At 44.2% G+C, this 22,730-nt stretch overlaps 1 pseudogene; it reads right to left on the minus strand.

The window, feature by feature from the left end:
- Positions 1-447: 447 nt before the first annotated feature.
- On the minus strand, positions 448-22,105 carry LOC113177162 (sal-like protein 4; annotated as a pseudogene).
- Positions 22,106-22,730: the final 625 nt, after the last annotated feature.

The raw sequence follows: 22,730 nt of genomic DNA on the forward strand, positions 1-22,730 counted from the left end.
CCACCCACCCAATTAGGCTAAGTAGTTGTCTTTTCCATCAGGGTGCAGTAAATTCCAACTGTTTCACCCTGAAAGAGGCAACAGTCTTCGGAAAGTCATTCTAAGTTGTACAAAGCTTCTATGTATACATACAGTTTGTCACAAGTAACAAAGCTACTTTGCAAGACCCGCTTCTTTCCAAAAGAAAAATAAACAAATAAAAAGATTTCAGTCTGTTTTGGTATGCCTATTTTTCTTTTTCAATTTTTCCTTTTTTTGCAAAGCAGCATAGCAACAATCATGATTGTAGGACTGCTCAAGGTTGAGGTCACAACCGTAAACATCATTTGCATATCAGTAAGAATAAAGAAAAGGGGAGATGGGTTCTTGAAGAAAATAAAAAACCAGTCCAGCTCCCATCCATTCCACAGGATCTGCATTTCTCATAGCAGTCAGGTTCACCTGGGCTTAGCTGACTGCGATCTTGTTTTCCTCCAGGAAGTGAGGGAACTGATGTTTGGCAACGCTGTCGGCAACACCTGGCTTCTCCACCTCGGCACTGCCCCCAGACTGGGAGTCCATCTTGGAGATCATGGAGCTGCTGGCCACAGAGCTGGCCCCCAGGGAAATGGGCAGGGTGGGAATACCACCACTCTGGATCATAGAGATCTTGCTGTTCTTCACGGCCAGGCCACCATTGAGCACACTGGTGTACTGGTTCCACAGACAGGAACAGGGTTTCCATCCATATTCAACAGGACCATAGTGTTCTTGATGGCCAGCTTCCTCCTGCAGTGAGCTGAGTTATTGTTTGCCCTATGTGTCATGTAGTTGACCTGTGGACAGGACAGAGTTTTTTTAGCAAATATTGTACTTCTCCCCAGCAAGTGTGGCTTTGGCTCTACCCAAAGAGTGTCTCTCAATATGCTTTTTTTATTTAGGAAGTAAATTATGTAAAAAAAAAATAAAAATTCAAATACTGGGTAAAGGGGAAGCAAAGATCTGGCAGTATCTGGCCAGCACTCTTGCCTAGAGAGACCAAGGCAGTACCTAGACTCTTGTCTGTGTGTGTGTACTTATGCAAACACCTGCTACATGCCATGCCAAATTTCAAGGTCAATATTTGTCCTATTCAGCTTGTAATCCCAGTGGCTTGGGAATTGGGAGGCCGAGGCAAAAGGATCACAAGTTCAAGGCCAGCCTCAGCAATTTAGCAAGGCCCTCAGCAACATATCAAGACCATGTCTCAAAATAAATAATAAATAAAAAGTGCTAAAGATGTGGCTCATCAGTTAAGTTGCCCTGGATTCAATTCCTGGTACCATTAAAAAACAACAACAAAAACCAAGGCCTTGGGTTCTATCCCCAGCACTGGGAAAAAAACCAGAAATCTGGTTGAGAAAGCTACAGAAAGCCATGGTGAGAAGGAGATGCTATTCAGTGAAGGTCTTCCTAAGGAAAGACCCTACTACCTGTCCCCTGGCTTTTCTTCAACATGGATGCTTTCCATAATTGTTCCTCCTGCCTGCCCATCAATTTTTTGAATGATTTTTAGCTTCTTTAAAAGTTTAAAAACCCTTGCATGAGGTATCAGGTTTCTCAGGCACTCAATGCATCTTTACTGACACCCTGGAGACCAATGGCCACCCCATGGGCAGGAACAGAAGAGGCTGCTTGTGCATCACTAGCGCTGCTGTTGCTAGCAGTGACTGGGAAGGCTCTACTTAAGAGCACTTGGTCTTGCTCCAGGACAACCCTGGAGTTCATCATTACCACCATCCAGGGCAGCCAGGGAGACCAAGTCACAGCAAGCCACCTCCCAAACAAGCCAGGGGCTTACACACTGATGAATTCTTATAGTTCTATGTGTCACAAGAGGCTGCCAGTACTTATTCCTACCACAAAGCTTTTACCAACTGGATTTACATAATTAAAATAGAGAATGCCATTTAGGTCAACTTTAAGATGAAGTTTTGACCTTTATTTTAACCATAAGGAAATGAACCCATCTACTTGTGAGGTGGGAAAGAAAGATCCAGAGGGATCTTGCTCAGGGCTATATAGCAAACCAGAGGTGGGCCAGGTGGAAAACCCCAGAGCCCCCTTCCCATCTGCAGGACACTTTCACCCTTCACAGGGGCAGCTCCTCCTAACAGCAGTAATAGCACAGACCACTCTCTGGAAGGATCCAGCTGCATGGCTATTAACCTGGAGGCTACTGTTTGTTTTAAACTCCAGTGCTTCCGGACATGCATCTATACAATACTCATATTTAATCATGGTATTTATCTCAACTTAGCAGGCCAGAAAACAGAAATTCAGTGGTTGTCAAGCCTGGAAGGTTATACCAATGCATAAATGATCAATATTAGCTCACAACTAATAACAAAGATTTTCTGTTTCCAGACTTATTCTATAGATCTACTTAGCTTTTTCTTTTTTGGCTTCACTGGGGATCAAACCCAGAGCCTCATGTATGCTCGATGCCCCATCAAGTGCTGTACCATTGAGCTACAGCCCAGCCATTAATGATTAAAAGAAAATTAGAGCCAGGGTAGTGGCACATACCTATAATCCCAGAGGCTCAGGAGACTAAGACAGGAGAATCACGAGTTCAAAGCCAGCCTTAGCAAAAGTAAGGGGCTAAGCAACTCAGTGAGACCTGTCTCTAATAATAAAATACAAAATAGGGATGGGTATGTGGCGCTGGCGCAGGGGTCAAGTACTCCTGAGTTCAATCCCTGGTACCAAAAAAAAAAAGATATTTCAAGAGCCATCACTTATGAGGTATGATTATATATCCCCTTGCCTTTTTTTTTTTTTTTTGCAGTACTGGAGATGGAACCCAGGGCCTTACACATGCTAAGCCAGTGTGCGTGTGTTCGTGAATCTGAAGGGCACTGGCGGATGAGAAGTTCTTCGCACACCGCGTGCAGCCATGTTGCTTGGCCTGTCGGTGTGGCTGGGCCACTAACAAAAGTGTCATGCCTGGGGACATGGTGGAGGGTCCTACAAATGTGCTGAGAACTTCAACTTTGACATAGGTGGGCTGTGCTTGAATAAACGTTGATGGGAGACTGCTACGAGCTAGTATGTGAGGGGAAGAAAATCCAAACCTTTATCATTCAACACCCACTCATCCTTAGAAACAAGACAGCTTTGAAAACAACTACCCACTAAACCAGAGGAGATGGCTTACAGGAAATGACACCTTACCAGCAGCGGACCTTTGGATTGTTCATCTGCACAAAGAATAGAGACTGGAAAATGGACCATTTCAGTTTTGCATCAGAGAATGGGCAACATGGGAATACATGTAACTCAAGTTCAAGTTTCTGTATCAAGAGTTACCTTTAAAACCTGCCCAGAACATATCTGTCTGATTCTATGATGTCCCTGTTACCCTATCTTACCATTAATGACATCAATATGTGTTCCAAAATATGTGCCCCAAATTGATTTGTACACTTAAGATATTACCTACCCCCCCCTTCATAAATGACTTGTGAACATTCCATTAGGGAGCAAGACCTCAGAATCAAGGAACTATAGTTAATTTCAGTAGCCAAAAAGCAGTTTTGCCCCCTGCTACTGGGATTTGGTTAAGATTACCCCTAGATCCCCATGTGGTCAAAAACAAAAACAAAAACCAACAATAATGATGCTTGTCCATACCCAATTTGCATTATAAGTAAAAAAAAAAAAAAACTGTTCACGGCTAGGACAGAGGTGGTTATTATGTCCCTGTACCCAGAAGTACAGGAAAGCTAATTGCCCTACAGAGGAGCTGCTTCAGGTCACACTCCGTTTGCAAAGTTCAACCCAGGTTCCCTTTTGATGACCTTGAGCCCACAAGGGACATAAGTGAAATCCCAAGCTCTATCACCTTCCATCTCAGGGTGGCTGTTCTCAGAGCTCTCAGCTTTGGCCCCAGCATCAGGAGACTTGATGCTTTCTGCTTGGCTATTGGCAGGGGACACGGCCTGGAAGGACATGGTTTCCATGGCATCTGGGCTTCAGGTCTGATACTCCTGGTAACCCATGAGCGAGGATGAGTCATTGGTCAGGCCGTCGCTCTCCACTGAGCCATTTTCTTGGCTGCTCTGGCACTGCAGGCCCCCAGAGGCAGGACCCACCTTCACTGGGACTTCTAGGGAAGCCATCAGAGGGAACCCCAGGGTGGGTGATGCCAAGTGGGTGCTAGAAAGAGGTGCAGGGACCTTTGAGGAGCCAGCGGGGGCATCCTGGGATGTTACTTCATCTACATCAATGCTCCTGAACTCCTCGGGGCAGGAGGCACCTGTGCTGCCACTTTCCCCGACTATCATGGGCTCGGAACTCGTAAAGTCACAGGGGCTGTCTGGCAGAGGCATGTTGGGAATCTGGCCACCCATGTGCATCCGGATGTGCTGCTGCAACATGACCATGTTGGTAAACTTCTTCTGGCAGATGGGGTATGAAAGCTGGGTCTTTACAGATGTGTTGGCTCGGTGAACCCCAAGATGCATCTTCAAATTGCCTTTGGTAGAAAAAGCTCGGCCACAGACCTGGCACTGGAAAGACCTCTCCCAGGTGTGGGTGTGGTAATGCATCCTGAGAGAGCTCTGGCAGCTTAAGACTCGGTGGCAAATGAGACATTCGTTGGGTTTGGTGGTGGCCTTGTCCATGTTTTCCACCAGCTGCTGTAATTTCAGGGTCTCTGACCCTGGTTCAGGGGTCCCACTCCCCTGGAAGCTACCAACCTTTAGGGAATTATGGTTGGGTCCCACCCCAGATAGTGTGGGTCCACCCTCACTTTCTGGAGAAGGCCCAGGCTGCAGGTTGCTGGGCAGCGGGCCACCCAGGAGGTCCTTAGGGTTAGTCCCCAGAGAGATTTTGAGGTAGCCCCACACAAGGGGTCCCTGTTACAAGGACAGGTTTGCTGTCTAAAGAGAGACTCGATTCATCTACAAGGATGGGGATAGATAGTGCATAGGGGATGCCATTGCCTGCTGCCATTTTGCCCTGGAACTCAGTAAACAGCTGGGGGTTCGCCTGGGAGTGTCGGTTAAAGTGTACCTTGAGGTTGCCCTTGGTGGTGAATCGGTGACCACAGACAGAGCACATGAAGGGTCTCTCTCCAGTATGGGAGAGGAGGTGGATCTGCAAGGAGCTATTATTCCCAAAAACCTTGCTTCAGTACTTACAAATGTGCTTGAAGAAGGCCGCCTCCTCTTTGGGTTTGACATCCACAGCGGAGATGTTTGGTGGCTTCCCTTTCCCTTTCTTGGATGGGTCTAGTGCCATGGCGGAGAGAGGGCTCTGGAAGAGCACAGAACTGGGGCCTGAGGTAGCAAAGCGATTGGGAGCCGAGACACGACATTCGGGAGCACCCGCAACCCGTCTGGCTTCAGGAAAAAGGGGGTCAGCCCTGGGGACAGAGAGCCAGCCATGGAAGGGATGTTGGCATGAGGTAGCTTGGCTTGTTTCAAGGCATCCAGAGACAGGCCTTGGCTTCCAGCCTTCTGGCTGAGCAGAGCCACAGTGGCAGACACCTGCTGGGACACATGGCTGCCCAGGGTCTTCAGGGCATTGGTCCCACTGGAGTGCAGGGCGTGCGACGCCTACATGTTCACCTGCACGCGGATCTGCTCGGTGAGTTGCAGCTGCTGGAGCTGCTGCTGCTGCAGGCACAGAATCTGCTCCAGGACCCATGGGATGCCATGGGCGCTGGGCAACGGGGTGGGCTGGGCATCGGCGCTGCGCTGGTTCACGGCCACCTTGGTGCCCTGGAGTGCCTGCAGAGTCACGTTAGTGTTGGCCACTTTGCCTTTGGGTAAATAGCTTCTGTCCTGGGGCGAGGGTGGCAGGGCGGCCTCTGCCTTCAAGTACATGACAGGCTTGGTGCCCGGCTTCTCCTTGGCACTGCCACTGCTCCCCTGGTGACCATCCTTACTGCTTGGGCTGACTGGTGGGTGGTTCAGCACCACTCTGGAGAAGTCCTCTGAAGGCACTGGTCCCTCGCTGTCGTTCATGATGAGGACAGGTGAAATCTTAGTGCAATCTTTCTTATGCTCCAAGAACTCTGAGAGGCTTAAGAACTCAGCACAGCATTTCTCACAGATATGAGTGTCCTCTTGGTGGAGCTGCTTCGCAGTGGCTTTGTCCCCACCTGCTTTATCGCCAGTGCCTGTGTGGTTCATTGAAGCACCTGTAACAAGAGAGAAAAAGCTAAGAACTCAACCCAAGGAAAGGACATGGTGACACCTCGGAAAGAACCATGACTTCAATGACAAGCATTCCTCAGGTGTTCCCACAGGAGAAGGCTGGACTCAGAAACAGATGCACCCAAAAGGTGGGAATGAACAAAGCTGTGAGCTGAATTATGCTCCCCCAAAAGACATGGCCAGTGCCAGCTCAGTGGTAGAGCATGTTCCTCATCCATGTGAGGCCTTGGGTTCCAAACTCAGCACGGGGGTGGGGGGCAAATTAAAAAAAAAAAAAGGTCGTACTTCCCCATGTGGCACCCCCCACCAAGAACCTGTGCATGTGACCTGATCAGATAAGGTCTTTGCAAATGTAACTAGATTGGGCCTAGGCTTTATCCAAGGCTGGTACTGTTATTTAAGAAAGGGAGATTTGAGATGTACCAGATATGTCTCCCTCAGATCCTCTAGAAGGAATCAAACCTGCTGTCACCTACATTTGCACCCTCCTGGCCTCCATACTTATGAGACAATATATTTTAGTTAATTTAAGTAATCCAGTCTAAGGCAGTTGGTTAATGGCAACCCTAGAGAGCGAATATAACTTATCCAAACAATCCACATCCCAATCCCTGCACCTCTCTCAAGAGTCAGCTTGCAGAGGCAAACAGATGGGTTATGCTGTCTAAGAAAAGGACATTGAACCTGCTCAGATCATGGCTGCTGACCTCCTTCTTCAGCTCATAGTAATGAAAGGCAGTCAATGACTCATTCAACCAATGCACCCAGCACCTGCTTTCCAGGGGCAACAAAAACTTAAAGGTGCCAACAATTCAGATGGTAACACTAAATTCATTTGAAATACAAAGCACAGCAACTTGGGTGAATTGAGATAGGAAGGACAAGGAGAATGTTCCCAGAACAGCTTCACATGTGGAAAACACACGGAAAAAGACTGCAATGGCCAAGCAAGACACGAACATAGAAAGACTTCATTGACTTTTTCAGATTATGACAAACCCATTGCAGTGTCTTAATATTTAGGACTTTAAAAGGAAAACGAAGGCATTATAGAAAGTGAGAAGTATGAAAGTAGGGGAAAGGAATGGGGCACCCCCCACCACATACACAGACTAACAACTTCTGCTATAATTCTATTTTTCTGAAATGAAATACACGATCCCTGATCCAGGATCCTTTAGCTGTATTTTTTTCAACTTATGACAGTGTGACAGCAACACAGGATTAGTACTTGGAATTCTACATTTTGACCTTTGCTTGGGAATCCTCTCTTGCAATGCTGGAAATCCACAGAATCACCAGCAGCAAGTGAGATCTTCAGCACCACAGCGTGGTTAGGCAGGGGTGCTCAGTCAGTTAGGCATATTAACTGCATTCTCTGCTCATGATAACTTCAACTTACTCTGGGTTTATTGGGATGTAATACCACTCTAAGTCTAGGAATATCTGTGTACAAAAGCTAAGTCCTATTTTGAGTCTTATCTTCTTAAAAATGACTGACCCATGGATTTTTGGGGCAAGTGGATCCTATCCAGATTAGGGTTAGGATAACGTACACATTCTGATTCCCTTTTGATGACTGTGATGTACCCAGAGGCTTGGGTCCTAGGAATCTAAAGCCTAGTGGGCAGTCTCTGTCCAGCCCCCTGCCACCCTATCAGGTAGGCTAGGCCCTTCCCTAAGAAGGCACTGGAGCTTGGAGTCTCAGACCTAGCACCTCTGGGCTTGTGAACCTGAGCCATGCACACATTTGCACAAGCACAAAGATCCATATGTTATCAAGTGTGCACGTTTGTTTGTTTGTTTTTAAAGGCAAAACTGTTTACAGCGGTGACAAAGGTAATCCTGGTTCACCCACAGTGCAAAGAGAGTATAAGTTCTGCATGCTGCACAAGTCAGGTGATATAAGTCCCAGAAGCAGGAAGTAGCAGGACTTCTTTTGTTTAAAATGAAGCCTATGTGTGACTTCTCCATGTAGACAGAGCCAAGGCAAGGATGCACACCACTTTCAAATAAATAAACGATTGCTTTTTATGTTAGTAAACCATGGGTTTTGACTGAAAAGCTTCCAATAGTTTGGAGGAAGGATGGATCTTGAAGAACAACCTTAATAAGCTGACTTCATTTTTACCAATTTCAGACTGAGTAAAAAGACTTCCAAAGTCACCCAGTGCCTACCTCACCAACCACACTCACCACCTACTGTGTGCAGAGGAAGCAGGGCTGTGGGGGCAACGATGGACCCACCATTTGTATGTTTCCTTTCATGTATTTACATTGCAGCTATTTTTTCTCAGGGATATTTTTGAGATTCCAAAGTGTCCCTTCTTCTAACACACAAACACATGTAAAACACACACAAGAAAAAACACACATATTCCTTCTTTATGGCACTGGAATGAACCAGGGATGTTTATTTTTTATATGAAGATAGAGCCTTGCTAGTTCTCCCAGGCTTACCTCAAATTTGCAATCCTCCAGCCTCAGCCTCCTGAGTCACTGGGATTAGACATGTGCCACCACTATTCCTCCCTCCATTTCCTTTTTTTTTTGCAGTACTGGGTATTAAAGGCAGGCCTCATGCATGCTAGGAAAGTGCCCTACCAGTAAGTTATATCCTCAGCCCCAGAAGGGATATGATGCCACAAGGCTATTTCCAGAGACAGTTGCACAGGGGAGGCAGAGCACAAAGACCTAAGGCCTCCATAGCACTCTGACTCAGTCCTAAATTAAGAGTCAAGTTAAAAAACAAAGATGAAAGAAAAAAAATCTCATCAATTCCCAGATCAATGGTATCTGTATATGCAATTCATGTGCTCAAACGCAGTGCTTATGGGTAGGTTATGGGGGTGGTGTTAACTGGCACAATCTTTCTGGAAAAGCAATTTTGTAATTATGTGTCAAAAACTTTCTCTGAAGGAAATACACCCATAGGTGGGGAACATAAATGGATATTACTTCTTCAGGGAGTCATCTGGCAACATCTTAATTTTAGTTTAATTCTCCTCGACTCAGCAATTCCTTTGTTAGTAATTTACTTCCTGTATTGCAAGGTATTTCTTGCAGCATTTCTCATATTAACAAACAAGTACACCAATGGACACACACTGTCTGTCATGAAGTTTCTGGTTAAATAAATTAGAGTGCACAAAAGATGAACATTGTATCCTACCAAGACAAGTAGACTGGGTTAGTGTGCTCCTCCACAGAACAACCGCTCAGGAGTTATTTCATTAGAGGGAAAAAGGGAAAGAGAACAGTATGTGTATATAATGTGCTCCCATTTGGGCTCACAGATAAAGACATAATGTGTACATGGAAATGAAAAATGATACAACAGAAACTGTTGCTGGTATCCACCTCCTGGAGAATGCACCTGGGAACTCAGGTGGAAGAGAAAACTGTAAACTGTACCCACCTTTGTCCTACAGCTTCTTTTAGATTGACATTAAACGTTTAAAACACATCTAAAACTCCTGGGTCAGATTGGGGATGTGGCTCAAGCGGTAGTGCGCTTGCCTGGCATGAGTTCAGCCCGGGTTCGATCCTCAGCAACACATACAAAGATTTTGTGTCCGCCAAAAACTATAAAAATAAATATTAAAAAAAACTCTCTCTCTCTCTCTCTCTCTTAAAAATATAAAATAAAATAAAATAAATTAAAAAATAAACTCCTGGGTCAAGCTAACTCCTCATGTCACCCTTGTGTCTCTCTCCTGCTTCTGAAGACCCAAAGTTCCCGCAAAAATGTCAAGCTCTCCATGCTGCTCCTTAGGACCCAGGCAAACCTCTACCCACCACCCATACTCGTCAAAGGCCTGCACCTGAACTCATTTATCTTCAAATCCACTTAACCAAACAAGCATCTTTCTGCCATTTTTTAGATGTGAAAACTGAGGCTTAGAAATAATTAAGTGGCTCAAGGTGACATATAGCTAAACTATAAATAAATAAATAAATAAATAAGTACTGAGTTCTTAGATACTAGTTAAGGAGGATAATAAGACAAGGGACCTAGTCCACCCCCCCACCCAGCATGGTACTGGGATTGAACCCAGGGGTTCTCCACCACAGAGCCACATCCCCAGCCCCTTATTTTTAGACAGGTCTCTGTAAATTGATGATCCACCATGTCCTGCTATAATTTATCATAATTATATCATACTGTGGTTTCTTTGGAGCATCACAAACCAGTATCATATCAATAAATGTTTCTGTCCCTCTCTCCGGTAGATTTTAATCATTTTAGGGGCAATATTCTCTCACTGAAGGTACATTCTAAAGCAGGAACTTTTGTTGTTGGGCAGAGTGCTGGGGATTGAACCCAGAGCCCTGTATATGCTAAAGATGTGATCTATCAATGAACTACACAAACCGCAGCTCCTAAAAGCAGTCTTTTATTTTATTTTATTTTTTTTGTTTTATATGGACACCATACCTTTATTTTATTTATTAATTTTTACTTGCTGCTGAGAACTGAACCCAGTGCCTCATACATGCCAGGTGAGCTCTCTACCACTGAGCCACAATCCTAGCTTCTAAAGCAGACATTCTTAAACAGGGGTTCATGAAATTAGGAAAAAAAATACTTTCGTAAGAGCTGAAAATGGGCATTTCTTTTAATTTGGCATGTGAGGAATAATTTACAGTGGTATCAGCAGAGCCTGTGACACTGTCACAAACAAACACACACATTTTCAAATGGCGTACAGTTGGTCAAATGACTTCACAATTTGGTGGTTAGTTGATAGGATGCTGATCTTGTTACTTATTGTATTATATTAATTAATATAGGCCCCTGGGTACAAGCAGGAGGACCAGGACCCAATTCCAGAAACCTGGAGGATACCCAAATCCATGCCTGCTAAAGTCCCTGATACAAAATGGTGCAGCATTTGCATATAACATGGACATCCCCCTGTATACTTTGAATCCTCCCCAGGTGACTCATAATACCCCTAATACAATGTAAATGTAGGGGAAATCATTATTGTAAAGTGTGTGGCTTAGGGAGCCAGGACAAGAGACAAAAGCCTGTGCATGGCAGGTATAGATGCAAGGTTTAACCCAAACATTTCCCCCAATAGTTGTTGATATGAAAGACCCTAGCCCAGTTACCTAAGGCCAAGATATGAAATCAAGATACCGGGCATGTCATAAATAGGCTCAGGCACCAGACGTGCTTTCCACATAGCCGGTTAAGAAAGAACAGAGCACCCATATCCTGGGGCATACATGAACAAACCAGAACAGATAAGCAGGAACAGAACCCTGGAATGTAAACCTGTGGGTTTTCTGGGAACATAAAGTGAACCAATAAGAAACCTGTTGCTTCCCGCGCGTGCACGAAACCTGTCCTAAACCCTATAAAAATCTCTGTATCCCCAAGCCTGGTGTGCCAGTTCACCAAAGCTCCGGCTGAGGTTCTGCTGGGCACCCGCTGGCGCCTGTGTCTCAATAAACCACCTCTTGCTTTTGCAGCCAGTGTTTTGTGTGATTCTCCTTGGACAAGGAAACGGGAGTCTTTCATTGGAGGTCCCACCGAGATACCCCCCCCCGTTCGGATCCCTGCCCGAGGAACACTCGGCATCACTGGGAGGTAAGCTGGCCAGCTCATGTCGTGTTTGTCGTGTCGTCTGGTGTCACTCCTATGTTTGTAACCCTTGACTGATATTCTGTTTCCATTGTTCTGTTTGTGCGCTGCATCCGTACGATTACGCGTAGTCGCTCTGTATTCTGGGCAGCTTGAGAAGGAGTTGACAAACTCAGACTTCTCCCCTGCAACCCTGGGAGACATCCCAGGGATCAGAGGGGTCCATTTTTTCACGGGGCCCCCAGTGTATCTGAGGGATACACTGTTTCTGTGGGCAACAGTGGGGCTTCTGCTCCGCCTAAGCCATCTGATACTTTCAGTTTGCGCAGTGTTCTTTCTATTCGGTCTGATTGTTGTGTTATTGTATCTGTCTCTGTATTTTGTCTCCTCGTCTAAAAAACTAACATGGGGCAATCAATCACAACCCCTTTGAGATCCACCCTCGACCATTGGCAAGACGTCCAAAATCAGGCAGATAACCTCTCTGTAGAGGTCAAAAAGAAGAAATGGATAATACTCTGCACTGCGGAATGGCCAACACTCAATGCGGGCTGGCCTAAGGAAGGAACATTTAACCCTGATCTTATATTACAGGTGAAGTCCCAGGTTTTCATCCAATGTCCTCAGGGACACTCTGACCCTACATCGTTACCTAGGAGAATTTGGCCTCTCACCCACCCCTTTGGGTTGCCCCTTTCTCTCCGCCTAAGCCTGCTCTATGATCTCCTTCCGAAGCCCTACCTCCACCTTCCGCTCCACTTACCCCAATACCCGCACCCCCTCCTCAAACCTCTAGACTCTACCCCATTCTAGATAAATCTAGAAAGGTGACTCCAACAGGGACAAAACCCAAGAAGGTTTTACCTCCAGAAGACTCAACTCTCATAGATCTGATGACAGAAGAACGCCCACCCTATCAGCCCCAACCCGTACCGGCTCCTGACTCCATCCAGGTTTCCTGGGAGGAAGAGGAAGAACAAGTAGATCCAGTCACCAATAAAAATTGGCATTAATTGGCTTTGGGGATGGGAGCCGAACTTTCAGTCATAAATTCTGTCCCAGACCGAGATTCTACACCGAGGTAAGTGCACGCACCCCATGTCTGTTTGAGGTGCATCTTTCTCTCTTTCTTTCTGGAGGTAAGGTGGGCACCTGATGGCTACTTAAACGCAATTAGTGCAGCCGCCACTCTTCAAGACTCGGGTGAGAGGTTTCTCGGCCTAAGCAGCTCTCAATCACCTGTTCGGTACAGAGCAGGCATGTTGGGTTCTGCCAAAGCCGCTTCCAACTTTTCTGTCTGGGCCTGGAGAGCAATTGGCGTGAGTACACAGTGTCTGGAATCCCGGTCTGCCTCAGATGCGTGGAGGTGGAGGAAAGAGTTTGGAACAACTGAGGAATTCCGGTCTGGGCTACTCTCAGACGAATTCTTAAGGTTCCTTTCTCTTGAGTCCCCTTCCGACAGCCCTAATGGGTATCTAGGGTGATCGGTAGATGAATGGCACTGAGGGAAAGCCCCAATCACATTTGCCTCCATATGGGCCATGCAACACTCCCAACCTCGCATCCATTCCTCCTGGATGCTCCTCTTCCTTCGAAGGTCAGAAATGTTAGCAATTCAGGTTGCAGGACTGAGAAAGGCATGAGATAATTGGTAAAATCTGCCCAGGTTCCCTAAGGTGCATAGGTAACTTTCAATAGTCTGTTTTACCGCCTAATGTTTAAAATGAGCTGTGTTCTTTAAGCTACCAAGAGAGGCATTTTTAGAGAAAAATCTTGGACTCACTGAGGAAAAAGAATCAAGAGAAAAATTTGGGCCGATCAAAGTACATAACCCTTCCCCCTTTAAGACCTAAGGCAGATTAAAAACTGACTCTACTGGAAGTTTAGGAGATAAGCCAGATTGCCTGGGATTGGATCTATCCAAAGGAGCTAATCTTGCAAGTGAAAGAGAAACTGAGGAATTCCCAGCAGTTGCCAGAGCCATTTTCGCTTTGGGGAAATTTCCTCATTCTTTCCTTGCACTGTAAGGATTACTCCACCTGAATGCAGTAAAATCAGTCACACTGAGACCCTTGAGTTTACACCTATATTTGCCCCTATGTGAGAACATCTGGTCCACTCATGGGAAAATCTAAGGTGCCACTGATAAGAGTCATAATTAAATGGAAGTTCAAAACCTGGAGAGATATTTTCTTATCTGGTCTGTTTTAAAGGTTATTATAGATTGTTTCATTGGGATAATCTAGGCTAAATGTGTGTCTAAAAGATGTTTCATTGTAACATCTGGTATCTAAATGAGTTTGAAGCATTGCATAATCTTGCAGTTAAAAGTTAGGGTTAAGTAATTGTTTAGTTTGTGATTTCAGATACTTCATGCCAGAGAACTTAAATACTTAGGATAGAAAATTAAAAGAACTCTAATTCCAAGTTGGCAAGTAACTCCCAATCATTCAGTTTTATTTTTTTCATCAATTTTTAAACTGGGTAGCCTAAGGAGATTTCACTAGGTATACAGTGCATTGATTTGGGCAAGGATAGTGAATTATGATTTGGTATCTGTTTCTCTCAGTGTGTAAGATTTAGGAAAAAAGTGTTGAATTAAAACATTGGTCTGGCTTATTGAAATGACATTAATTAGCAACAGTCTTGGGAATTTTCAAAGCTTACTTTTAGATATGCATGGTAGTGTGTGGATTTTTTCCAGGTGATTTAATGTAACTTAATACTACTTTAGGAACTTCAGAACAAAGAAAGTAGCTTAATGATCCTGAAGGAACTTCTTCTGATGGTGGCTTTTATATTATCAAGAAAGATCCTATTTTCAGTTTTGTGTGAGCAAATTTTTCTAGTGTAGGAAGATAAATTGTGACTTATGGATAAAATGCCTTAGGCATGAAGTTTCTGCTCAGAATTCCGGTTTTCCCAGTTCCTTCCAGACCTCAGCCAGGGCTTAAGCTGATATGCAAACAGAAGCAGCTTGGAGCTCAGGCCCAAGGAAAAAAAATGAGGGTAAAAGTGTCTTTTTATGGTAACTCAAACTAGATTAAACCAAAGAGTAAATTGTATGGCATTTACTAATTACTGGCCGGTCAATTTTTTTTCTAGGACTTTTGCCTTTTCTTAGATTCTATATTTTTTTGAGCTCATGATTTTGTTCCTACAGACAAGTTAATGTTTTTCTGATAAGTTCTATTTTTGACCAACTGGAGTTTTTTTTTAAACATTGCAATGAGATTTCACCTGAGAAATCTGTAAGGCCTTTTGTGTTATGTGCTACACTTGTGTTACGTGTTGTATGTCGGTATGTCTGTATATCATGCAGTGATATGACTATTGCCAGATGAGGAGCGCTCATGAAAAATTAAAAATGAATCCAAATATCTTTGATTCACGTGATTCAAATGGCTCAATTTAAATTGGGTAAACAGATGAAAGTAAAGATGTCTTTAAAATTAAGCTTATAAGTTTTTCTAGGTGTTCAAAAAAGGCCCTAATAAAATGTTAAATCTGCTTAAATTAAAAAATTTACAAGTATTGTTTCAAAATGTGAACAGAAGGAGGTTAACAGATAAAAAAGAAAAACTAGAAGGTTCTAGATATGGATTTAATAGAGGGAAAATGTGTTTCTGGATAAGAGTCTATGTGACTAAGTACTCAAGAGGGTTTAAGTAAGTGATAAAGAAGGTTTCTGTAAGTTAGGTATGTGTGTAAGTTTTTGAGCAAGTAATCTTAAAAAAACATCAAACAGCTGGTTTAACAAGTGCTGTTGTTTTAGAAAAATGTGCTATGTTATTTCTTTAAAAGCTAAACTAGGTTGGCATAAAATCATCAATGTAATTATGGTGTTATTAATGTGTTCATATCTTCCAGGTACACAAATCTGTAAGGTAGAAGCTTTAAAAAGAGCATTATATCAACCTGGTGTTCTAAAACTGTATGGTAATTTTAGGCTTAAAAGAAAAACATACTGGAAGTTTATTTGTATCATTTGTGTTCTACAACTGTACTTATTATCAATAAATTATGTAAAGTTCCATGTTCATTTTTACACTGAGATACAATTTAAATGTATTTTTAAGTTAGTGAGAGCCTAATCTATGTAAAGGTTTTATTGCAAAACAAAAGTACTTTGCTACTTCTCTACAAAAAGTTAAAAGCTTTCAGTCTTTCTTTAATTCATGTTTTAGATGTGATATTATGTTGTGTTAGCTAATATTCATGTAAATTTGAGCAACAATTTATGTCGGCTTTGTAAAATGATGTCTAAAAAGCAAAGATCAGCTTCAGAACTATAGTATTTAAGACTTATGATGAGCCCTGCCTTACTTGAGATAAGGCTCTATGTCCCATCTCATGTGAAAGTGACTATGAAAGAAGTAGGCCAGATTTCAGTGCATTTAAGGTTGTGTCCAAAGGTTGGTTTTTGTCACAATTGCCAGGACCTCAAACAGGGGATTATAATGTATAACTCTGCCAGAATTCAAGGTAGCTATTATATAAACTAAATATGTTTTTATACTAGGTAGTTTTGTTTTGTAGTTTGCTTTTAGATGTTCTAAGGATTGCCTGTTAAAGTTTTAAAGAGGTACTGCTTTAAGAACTCACAACCCGGGTTAACTTAAGATAAGGAGTTATCACCTACAGGATAGAGAGATAGGTACTAAAGCCCAGTACTTAGTATAAGGCTGTTGAAATTTATTTGCTAGATGTTTAAGATTAAGTTCTAAAATTAAAGTTAAATTAAAGGGCCAAGAAAACCAATATTCGGCTCTTGCCCTCTGAGTCAGTCTGAATCACGGAATAGGGTACTTCTACAAAGGGCTTTGCAACTCTAGGCCACATAACCTCCTGATCAGGGAGATTAATGAGACCAGTGGAGGACAGAAAGTCAATTAGTGCATTTGCTGTGAAGAGGAGGGTCGTCAGAAAAGGGAGACATCCCTGATGCTTCCAAGGGAAGCCAAGTGGTCAAGCAAGGCCTGGGCCCATCCTATCGCAAATGGCACTAGCAGAACTGAGAAGCTGCTGTGAAGTTCCCGAGGACTCCCAGAGGAACTCAGTTGACTATTAACAATAGATGGAAACAAAGTCAGTTTGACTTGCTTCATCTTAAACACTTAGCAAAGACAGTCAAAGCCAAAACACAGCTGTTCCTGGGCATTTTAAATGATAATAATAGTTAAATGTAACCTCCAACAATAAGTAAACTGGAGGCTACAAAAGAGATTCTTAGGCAGGAATGCCTGATAACTATCAAAAGGAACTGCCAGAGTAGTTTTTAGTTTAAGGCCCACAGATATTCCTAACCTACACTGCTAGGCTTGGTGTTTGCTAGTATGGTTATCCAGCCCTAAGTAACAGAATTAGATTTCTCTGTTAGACACAGGTCATACTAGTAAAAGGATTTTGCAAGATCAGATGATATTAAATTATTAAACTGTGTCTTAAGGGGAAGGACATCTGTAACCCTAAAAGTTAAATGTTATGTTTACAATCCTGGTAACTGGGGATGTTAAAGCCTGGTGAGGGAACTTATGTACAGTGACATGTTCCAGCTGCTGCAACACTTATTCAGTACTCATGGTTTTTGTTTCTCTCATAGAAGTACCCATCCCCAGATGACAACCTGTTTTTCCCCAACCAGACCTCAAATGGAACTGATTTCTAAAAGGGAACTCACGTCCCCCATGTCGTCCCCCATGTCGTCGTCCCCCGTCATCGAGCCCCCTCATGTTCGACACCACTTTTCAGCCTGAAGCAGCCAGAACGAGCCATCGCCCCTTCTCACACCTTCTCCTTACAGCAATAAAGTTTCTAAAATTAGGGGAAATAAAGCCAGAAATGGTTAGGCAGTGTAGATAGGTAAATCAAGTTAGGTTGGATCTAGGAGGCCAATTTTGAGTGAGTCTGGGAAGTTGAAGACTGTCCCCTGAGGACTACTGTTTACCAAGATGTAGAGCCTGCCCAAATAGGCCCACAACTGAGGGAACCATGATTGGTTCCCAAGTTTCCAAAGGGGGGAATGAAAGACCCTAGCCCAGTTACCTAAGGCCAAGATATGAAATCAAGATACCGGGCATGTCATAAACAGGCTCAGGCGCCAGACGTGCTTTCCACATAGCCGGTTAAGAAAGAACAGAGCACCCACATCCTGGGGCATACATGAACAAACTGGAACAGATAAGCAGGAACAGAACCCCGGAATGTAAACCTGTGGGTTTTCCGGGAACATAAAGTGAACCAATAAGAAACCTGTTGCTTCCCGCGCGTGCACGAAACCTGTCCTAAACCCTATAAAAATCTCTGTATCCCCAAGCCTGGTGTGCCAGTTCACCAAAGCTCCGGCTGAGGTTCTGCTGGGCACCCTCTGGCGCCTGTGTCTCAATAAACCACCTTTTGCTTTTGTAGCCAGTGTTTCATGTGATTCTCCTTGGACAGGGAAACAGGGGTCTTTCAGATAGACCTTTATTTTATTTATTTATATATGGTGTTGAGAATCGAACCCAGTGCCTCACACATGCAAGGCAAGTGCACTACTGCTGAGCCACAGTCCCAGCCCTTCCCCAAACATTTTTGACATGTGCTTGGTTGAATCTGTAGATGCAGAGCCCCAGACATGGAGGACCAGGCATACATCACAAAGGTCTAGTTTTGGGGAACAGCACTTCCCTATCATCTGTTCTCTTGGCATCCCGTGGATCTTCACCATAAAAAAGCATAAAAAAGGTTAAGCTCCTCTACTGGAAGGATCTACTGTTTCCCAAAGTGATTTACAGCCCCCAAATCAGCTGCCTTCACTGTATACATAACCCTCGAAGCCACACCAGCAACATCCCACTTGAGTCTTAAAACAGCAGCAGCTCTGTTTGCCTGTGCAGTAAAAAGTACTCCTGCATCCCCACCACCACTGGCACATCTTGAAGGCGTATTTGCCAAGGAGTAAGAGGACTCCATTAGGAACAATGGCAGGGTATGCTTAAATTAACCTGGAAAGAAAAAAGCAAAGTTCAGAGGAATTACACAGCAACTCCTTCTTCCATCCCTCTGCCCCACCCCTACCCCAAATTGTAAGAATGTTATCTCTTGGCATCTAGTTATCAAATAAGTTGGAAGAATGCAGTAAACCCAGCAGGGGTCTTAGATTCAATCACAGTCAAATGGATAGAGAATGCTCCAGGTATTGTGCAGGAAGAAAGTTAATCTGCTAGAGGCCAATCAAATTCTGGAGATGCCAAAACACTTAAAAATTAAAACCTGTGTATCTTGTGGGAAGCATTATGATTCAGGCTTATCTGCTTTCTCATTCCTATATTAGAAGAATGACTATGTGCAGATTATCTAAGGCACACAACATCTCCTACCCACCCCCACCACCCAGATAAGGCCTTACCAAAAAATTTAAAAAAAAATGGAAATTAGATCCCCAAGTGTTGAGCCAATGGCAAGGGCCCTGTTAACCAGTTTAATTTTAAAACATGTAGATGGCAAATTAGACCCCACATTAAATTTCTACTAAATTAAAAATTTTAAAAAGGTTTCAAGGAGCCTTGGATCAATGTCCAGGGAGGCTCTATAAAAAAGGAAGAGTAAGAAGATCAAAAAAGACTGCTAAGATGTGTGATCTATCTGGCCATGGGGTTAGAGATGTGCCCCATTTTGAAATTTGAAAACTCCAGAGGGCAAGGGGCTTTGTTCGCTCCTGAGGATCCCTCCCTGAACAAAACCTGACAAGAGTGTGAAAAAAAAAATTAATGGCATGATTAGTGATGCAGTACTTGTCTGGATTTAGAGGCCTTTAAACATATCTAGAATTTCTATTTATAAATAATCCAACATACAATAGGTTAAAAGAGCTAAGAAAAGGAATTAATTTCTTGAATTCTTCCCCCTATCACTTTTTCCAGGGCAGTAAGGCTCAAAGAAACCAAGTGCCAACATCATTTCCAAATTGCTTCCCTAGAACCTCTTCATCTAAAGCCTGGAAGGGCATATTCAAAAAATTGAAAGGGTGATTACCAAACCCAACCAGCTTCAAACACTAGACATATCTTTTTCATCTGGGAAACAAGGAAGATAACCCCATCCAACTACCAACTGCTCAAAGACCACCACAAACACAATCCCTTGGTTTTAGGGCAAGGCTGAAAAAAACCAACCAGGCCAGGCACTGTGGTGATCCGTTTCTGTGAACTGTGGCTGCCATTACAAGATGGCGCTGGTTTCCCCTGTAGTCTGTGACAAACAACTCCTTATCAGAATGAGTTGGCATGCTGTGACTTGGCACCCTGTGAGAAAAGTCCACGTGGCAGCTTCGAATTGGGGCTTGAGGTGCTTTATTAAGGCTGGGAGGGGCATCCAAGAGATAGAAGAAAAAGTATCAAGGACCTGAATAAACTGCTGAGAGAAGATTCCCGAGTTGCGTCTTCCTTGCGGGCAAGGGGTCGCGACAAGGCACCATGGGCAAAGTCATCCCAAACTGAAGCCACAATTGGTTGTGAGAACTAAATATCATGTACCTGAGGTCCAGACTGGGTCAACCACAGAGCAGGCTATTTTCTCTGCAGAATTATTTCAGTGAGCAACACAACACCATTGTGACACAATAGTCAAACTAAAAACATTTTCTTTTTAACAAAATGATTGTTCAAATTCCTAACACACTTCTACAATGCAAATAATCTAACTATCATCTTATCACTGTTGTAATAAGGAATCCAAAACTCAGGGGAATAAAATTGAAGTTAGCCTCCTGTTCACACTGCTGAAGTTCATGCAACCAGACAGGAACACATCCCCTGGTCTAATGCCTTAAAAAAACACTATCAACGAGTTCCCTAGCACCCACCAACACTTCACATTTCAAAAGAGGAAAAGCTAACCATCTCCAGCCTCCCAAACTGGTTCCCAGCCCCTACCTACAGGGAAATTCACTAACTGCAGGAGCCACACAAGTGTAACTGACTTGAACCCAGGAGTGTAGGGTGTGGTTCTTACAGTTGAGTTAACAATGCAATTTATTTTTAATAAATAAAAAGGGGTTGTGGGCAAATTGCAGTCCCCTCTTCTTTGGGGGGGGGGATCTCAGATGAATTGGCCTGAAACCTCACTAAAGCCAGTGTAGGTCACTTTAGGAAGTTACTTGAAACTTGAGAATCTTAATTGTTGATGGTTGTAATCCAGTTTAGCAGGAAGGGCATTTGAAACCCTTTTGAGAAAATGCTAATTTTCCCTAAGTAGTGTTAGCTCCCTCTCAGACCACCAGCAGATTTTTTGACCTGCTAATTATTACCTGGAATTCATTTTCCTCCCCACCCCAACTGCATTCTCAAAGAGTGTGCAAAATAAAGCCAGCGGGGTTGCTGTGCACAGGCTGCCCTGGTCCCCTGGGGCCAGAACCCCTCTGGAAGTCGGAAATCAAAGATGGCTGGAGGTCAGGCCCTGAAAGGTTAGGGGGAAGATGGGCAGGCAGTGTAGCCTCAGGGAAAAGGCGAAAACCAACAGAAAAAAAAAGAAGAAAAAAACGTGAAAGGAGAAATAGTTTTCTTCTCCACCAACTCAGGGCGCTCCAGCCCCCTCCACAGTGCGGTTGGCCAGCACCCGAACCCCTGGGGGTGGGCAGAGGTCGCGCTCCGTCCCCCACTTGGCCTGGGAGGGGCACGCGTGCAACAGATCGCCCTCCTCTGGGGGTCTTCCAGGGGTGCGCCACTCCTCCACCCTCCTACAAAAGCCCCCAAGGGGTGATGGACAGGGAGGAGAGCCTTGGGGTCTCTTTCTTTTAAAACCGGCGCCAGAGAGGGAGGGGGAACTGAAGTTACTGCGGGGTGTGTGTGGGGGGTGTTACTAGTTAAAGGAGTGGAACCAATTAAGAAAGAAGCTGAGGACTAGGAGAGGAAATCCTTTTAAGAGTGAGGGAGACAGCAGAGAGTAGGGGTGAACTTTACAATAAGAGGGGAAAGAGCTGGGGGTGAAACTTACACAAGAAAGAAGAGAAAAAAAGTGTAAAATCTGCAAAGACGGAGGTGGGGGGGATGTGGCTGCCTTCCTTCCCTTAGAGGGAGTCCCCAGAACCCGGTTCCAGAATCCACACTAGAAGCCGAAGCGCCCCGCACGCAGCCCACGCCTTCAAGGGTCCCACGAACGTCCGGGAACATCCAGCGCCCCGGTGGGCGCTCCAGCCCCACTCACCCCGCTCCCCCGCCGCCGCCGCCGCCGCCGGCGCCACTGGGGCCTCATCTGCGAACTCTGGAGTTGGCTGCTGCCGTGGCTGCTTGCCCTGGTCCTCCTCGGAGTTGATGTGCTGGGGTCTTGCCTGCTTGCGTCTGGACATAGTGCGAGCATCGTGGCGCTGGGAGAGCAGTGGTTATTGGCCCTCTATGCCACAAATTCCTGGAGTTGAGAAATTTACGCCCTTCTGGCCAGAACTGGGGGCAGGACACGGTGGAGTGCTAAGCAACTCAGTGAAACCCTGTTTCTAAATAAAATACAAAATAGGTTTGGGAATGTGATTCAGTGGTTGAGTGCCCCTGAGTTCAATCCCTGGTACCAACAACAATAACAAAGTATATAATTTTCTACCCTACATGTAGGTTAGTTATCTGGGGAGTTTTAATAAATCATATATCTAGGCCTCATTCAGATCAAGTGAAACAGAATCTCTGAAGCTAAAGTTCAGGTACCAATATTATTTTCAAAACTTCAGGTGATTTTACCAAACAGGCAAAGTTGAAAACTTCAAATCTGGAGATTTGGACCCATATTTTTTCTCTGGGTCTAATCCATGATAGAGGAGAAAGAACAGAATACTACAGGAAAGAGCCATGGATTTTTGTTTTATTTTTCCTTTTGTACATGTTTTAGTGTTTGCACAGTGCTCTTACACACATGTGCATACTTGTGCACATCCCTTACTTGTTACATAGTGGGACCATTGAGCTTCAGTAATGTGTTCAATT

Source organism: Urocitellus parryii, chromosome 7, assembly GCF_045843805.1.
Source record: "Urocitellus parryii isolate mUroPar1 chromosome 7, mUroPar1.hap1, whole genome shotgun sequence".
Taxonomy (NCBI): Eukaryota; Metazoa; Chordata; class Mammalia; order Rodentia; family Sciuridae; genus Urocitellus; species Urocitellus parryii.